Genomic DNA, 6000 nt, shown 5'->3' with positions numbered 1-6000 from the left:
CATTTAGGGGGAAGAAAGAAGTATTGCTCAGTTTTGATCTTCAAACCAGAATTCTAGCACATGGAAACAGAAAAGACTTGAAAGCTTGGTTTGGTTCTTTGTTTTTAAAAGGGACAATACCTTCAAAAGGGTATTTAGAGCATCATGGCAGAGTGAGGTCTCTCAGAAATCTTTCCCCTCCAATATACAACAACAACAAAAATCCATAATCCAACAAAGGACATCCAAACACAACACAAAAAACATCAGAGAGACCCCTGTAGCCATACGTTGGAGAGTGGAGAGACTGGAGCCCCCCTTGGAGAAGGTGGAATGGAGTAAGAGAAATCTTCACTCCCTTCCCTTAAAGACTGCAATCCCTCCACTGTGGCAAAAGCTTTCATGGGGGGTGATGTTATCAAGCCAACACCCCAAGAGAGCAGGAGAAAACCTTGAGAGCATGCAGGAGAAAGTGCCCCTCCTCCCACCCACTCAGCATGGCTACAGCCCCTGGGATTTCAGCTGAAGGCAGAGAGCTCAGAATATGTGGCTCTTGACCTCCACACGGTGGCAATAGGCAGTAACTGCAACCAAATGACACCAGGATGTAAAAGAACAGAATTCCCTCTAGTAATATCAAACACTACATTAGATCTCCAGACCAGAGAGAAAATGACAAGTAGCCAGAAATCAGTCCTGAGGATGCAGAAATATGTAATCTAAATGACAAAGAATTCAAAACAGCTATCATCAAAAAAACTCAGTGAATTAAAAGAGAATGTAGAGAAACAATTCAACAAGTTCAGGAGCTACAAAGAGATTGAAACTATAAAGAAGAATCAGTCAGAAATATTAGAGATGAAAGACACAATGGAAGAAACAAAACAAAATATGGATTCCCTGAATGCTCAAGTGGACACCATAGAGGAGCATATCAGCATAATCGAAGACAGACATGTTGAAATGCTCCAGATAGAGGAAGAGAGAGAACTAAGACTAAAAGAAATTAAGAAAGTCTCCGAGAAATATCTGACTCAGTTAGGAAATGCAACATAAGAATTATAGGTATTCAAGAAGGAGAAGAGAACAGAATGGAGTAGAAACTTGTTCAAAGAAATAATAGTAGAGAACTTCCCAAACCTAGGGAAGGAAATCCATGTGGAAGAGGCTGCCAGACCTCCCAAATATGTGAGTGTAAAAAGACCTACTGCAAGGCATATAGTAGTGGAACTGGCAAACCTGGATGAAAAAGAAAGAATACTAAGGGCAGCAAGGCATAAGAAAATAACCTACAAAGGAATCAGGCTTTCAGTGGATTTCTCTGCAGAAACCTTACAGGCTAGGAGAGACTGGAATGACATATTCAAATCATTGAAGGACAAAGACTTTCAGCCAAGAATACTCTATCCAGAGAAAATATCCTTCAGATATGAGGGAGAAATAAAAACTTTCCCAGACAAACATAAGCTAAGGTAGTTCACAGCCACAAGACCCCCACCCCCACAAGAAATCCTCAAGAAGGCCCTCATACCTGAAAAAAAAGAGAAAGGGGTTACAAAGCACGGAGTAAGGAGTTAAACAGGTAGACAGAATCAGAGCAGGACAGCAAATGCTCAAGTATAGCATTAAAGACAAAGGGAAGGGAAACACCAAAAACAAAGATAATCTTGTCATTTTAACCACAAACTCATAACACAAGATGGAATAAGATGTGAGAAAAACCACTTAGGAGGGGAAGAGAAAAGGGACAGAATTGGTTTAGTCTAAGGAAATTAGAGGCCATCAGAAAAGGGACTGTCTTATCCATGAGATCTTGAATATAAATCTCAGGGTAACCACTAAACACAAAAAGAAGAACAGAGACACAAATAGAGGGTCCCAGAGAGAGACACGGTGGGCACGGAGGTCTCCCAGCTGCCGTTGCCCGCCCCGTGGGACTAGGGATTGCCGGAGATCTCGGAGAGGACCGGGGCGGGGGATCTTTCAAAGGCGGGTCCGGCGACCCGGTGGGGAAGCGCCGGAGCTCCGCCAGGCAGCAGACAAAACTCTCTGTCTGCCGGTAGCAGAGGGGCCACGCTGAGCACTCAGGGCTCCCGGCAGAGGGCCGGAGAGAAGCCCAGAGGGCGGGGCGACCCCCAGCTGCCGTTGCCCGCCCCGGGGGACTAGGGATTGCCGGAGATCTCGGAGAGGACCGGGGCGGGGGAACTTTCAAAGGCGGGTCCGGCGATCCGGTGGAGAAGCGCCGGAGCTCCGCCCAGGCAGCAGACAAAACTCTCTGTCTGCCATTAGCAGAGGGGCCACGCCCAGCATTCAGGGCTCCCGGCAGAGGCTCTGACGGAAGCCCAGAGGGCGGGGCGTCCCCCAGCTGCCGTTGCCCGCCCCGTGGGACTAGGGATTGCCGGAGATCTCGGAGAGGACCGGGGCGGGGGAACTTTCAAAGGCGGGTCTGGCGACCCGGAGGGGAAGCGCCGGAGCTCCGCCAGGCAGCAGACAAAACTCTCTGTCTGCCGGTAGCAGAGGGGCCACGCTGAGCATTCAGAGCTCCCGGCAGAGGCCCGGAGAGAAGCCCAGAGGGCGGGGCGACCCCCAGCTGCCGTTGCCCACCCGGTGAGGCTAGGGATTGCCGGAGATCTCGGAGAGGACTGGGGCTGGAGAGAGTTCCAGAGACCCAGCTTAGTAGCCTAGGGGGAAACCCTACAGGCTCACAGAAGCCTTAGGGAAAGCCTCTGCACAGCACCAGTAGAAGGCACCCAGCCGCCAGCCACAAGGCTGGAAGACCCCAGGGCAAAAGCAGCATAGCTAGGTGTACTAACCACAGACTGTAGAAGATGCCAATAGCTCTCCTGCGACCCATAGAGGACAAGTGAGATTTGGTGGGTGCCGACAGCAACCGAGCGACAAATAAAAGTGATCCCACCCCTGGCTGCTGGAAAAGCCCATAACACCGTTGCAGACCCCAAGGAGAGAGCGCATCTAGGTGGGCAACAACAGTAGGCACCTGCAGTCTGAAGCCCCCCGTGACGGCCCCCACGGCAGAGGAGGGAATCCAAAGGGCCACTGTGGCTACGAAGAGGGGCCCAGGCCCAGTTAGCAACTACGGACAGGGTTCCTGGTTGGTGAAGTATAAACAGCTGCTCCCCCCACCGCAGCAGCTGAAACAAGTGAAAGGAGCAACTAAACTCTGTCTCCATGCGGAGGCACAAATCAACATCATCAAGCAATATGAAAAAATACATTAAATCTCCAGAACAGAAAGAAAGTAACAAATACACAGAAAACAATCCCAAAGAAAATGAGATATATAACCTAAATGATGATGACTTCAAAACAGCCATCATTAAAATACTCACTGAGTTAAGAGAGAATTCTGACCGACAACTCAACGAGTTCAGGAGCTATGTCACAAAAGAGTTTGATACGATAAAGAAGAACCAAACAGAAATACTGGAAATGAAGAACACAATAGAGGAGATTAAGAAAAATCTAGATGCTCTGAACAGTAGGGCCGATAATTTGGAGGAAAGAATTAGCAATTTGGAAGATGGCAATATAGAATTGTTGCAGGCAGAGGAGGAGAGAGAAGCAAGACTTAAAAGAAATGAAGAAACTCTCCGAGAATTATCAGACACAATTAGGAGATGCAACGTAAGGATTATAGGTATACCAGAGGGAGAAGAGAAGGAGAAAGGGGCAGAAAACCTATTCAAAGAAATAATGGCTGAGAACTTCCCAAATCTGGTGAGGGAGATGGATCTTCAGGTGACAGAAGCCAATAGATCTCCAAACTTTATCAATGCAAGAAGACCAACTCCACGGCATATAGTAGTGAAGCTAGCAAAAGTCAACGACAAGGAGAAAATATTAAGGACAGCCAGGCAAAAGAAACTAACCTACAAAGGAACCCCCATCAGGCTATCAGCAGATTTCTCAGCAGAAACTTTACAGGCTAGAAGAGAGTGGAATGATATATTCAAAAATCTGAAGGACAAAAACCTACAGCCGAGAATTCTCTACCCAGCGAAAATATCCTTCAAATACGATGGAGAAATAAAAACTTTCCCAGATAAACAAAAATTAAGGGAGTTCATTGCCACAAAACCTCCTCTTCAGGAAATCCTCAGGAAAACCCTCATTCCTGAAAAATCCAAAAAAGGAAAGGGGCTACAAAACCAAGAGCAGAGGAGATAAGTAGAAGGACAACAACAGAGAGTAGCAGCTCTACATCAGAACAGATTAAACCATGGGACGAGAAACAAAGGAAACTGAAGAAAACCGGAAAACAAGACACAAAATGGTAGTGGTAGGCCCCCACGTCTCAATAATTACTCTAAACGTAAACGGATTGAACTCCCCAATCAAAAGACACAGAGTGGCAGGATGGATCAAAGAACAAGATCCAACAATATGCTGCCTCCAGGAAACACACCTCAGCCCCAAAGACAAACACAGACTCAGAGTGAAGGGATGGAGAACAATACTCCAAGCTAATAATGAACAAAAGAAAGCAGGTGTCGCTATACTAATATCAGACAAGGTAGATTTCAAAGCAAAACAGATAAAGAAAGACAAAGAGGGACAGTATATAATGATAAAAGGGACTCTCCACCAAGAAGACATAACACTTATAAATATATACGCACCCAACACAGGAGCACCAAAATTTGTAAAGCAACTCTTAATAGAACTAAAAGAAGACATCAACAACAATACAATAATAGTAGGGGACCTCAACACACCATTAACACCAATGGACAGAACATCCAGACAGAAAATCAACAAGGAAATAATAGAATTAAATGAAAAATTAGACCAGATGGACTTAATAGATATATATAGAACACTTCATCCAAAAACAGCAGGTTACACATTCTTCTCAAGTGCACATGGAACATTCTCAAGGATTGACCATATTTTGGGAACCAAAGCAAACATCAATAAATACAAGAGAGTTGAAATAATATCAAGCATCTTTTCTGATCATAACGCTATTAAACTAGAAATCAACTACAAGAAAAAAGCAGAGAAAGGTGCAAAAATGTGGAGACTAAACAACACGCTTCTCAACAAACAATGGATCATTGAAGAAATTAAAGAAGAAATCAAATATTATCTGGAGACAAATGAAAATGAGAACACGACATACCAAATCATTTGGGATGCAGCAAAAGCAGTCCTAAGAGGGAAATTCATCACAATACAGGCTCACCTCACTAAACAAGAAAAAGCTCACGTAAGCAACCTCAAACGACACCTAACAGAACTAGAAAAAGAAGAACAAACAAGGCCCAGAGTCAGTAGAAGGAGGGAAATAATAAAAATAAGAGCAGAAATAAACGATATTGAAACAAAAAAGACAATAGAAAGGATCAATGAAACAAAGAGTTGGTTCTTCGAAAGAATTAACAAAATTGACAAACCCCTAGCCAGACTCACCAAGAAAAGAAGAGAGAAATCGCAAATTAATAAAATCAGGAATGACAGAGGAGAAATCACAACAGATACCAATGAAATACAAGAGATCATAAGAGAATACTATGAAAAACTATATGCCAACAAACTGAACAACCTGGAAGAAATGGACAAATTCCTAGACTCCTACAATCTCCCCAAACTGAATCAGGAAGAAATGGAGAATCTGAATAGACCAATCACAAGTAAGGAAATAGAAACGGTAATCAAAAACCTCCCCAAAAACAAGAGTCCAGGACCAGACGGCTTCTCTGGAGAATTCTACCAAACATTCAAAGAAGACTTAATACCTATTCTCCTCAAACTGTTCCAGAAAATTGAGAAAGATGGAGAACTCCCTAACACATTCTATGAAGCCAACATCACTCTGATCCCCAAACCTGACAAGGACAACACAAAGAAGGAGAACTACAGGCTGATATCACTGATGAACATAGATGCAAAAATCCTCAACAAAATTTTGGCAAACCGATTACAGCAATACATCAAAAAGATTATACACCATGATCAAGTGGGATTTATACCAGGGACACAGGGATGGTTCAACATCCG

This window comes from Equus przewalskii, chromosome 6 (genome assembly GCF_037783145.1).
Source record: "Equus przewalskii isolate Varuska chromosome 6, EquPr2, whole genome shotgun sequence".
NCBI lineage: Eukaryota > Metazoa > Chordata > Mammalia > Perissodactyla > Equidae > Equus > Equus przewalskii.
Note: the sequence above shows the minus strand (reverse complement) of the source record.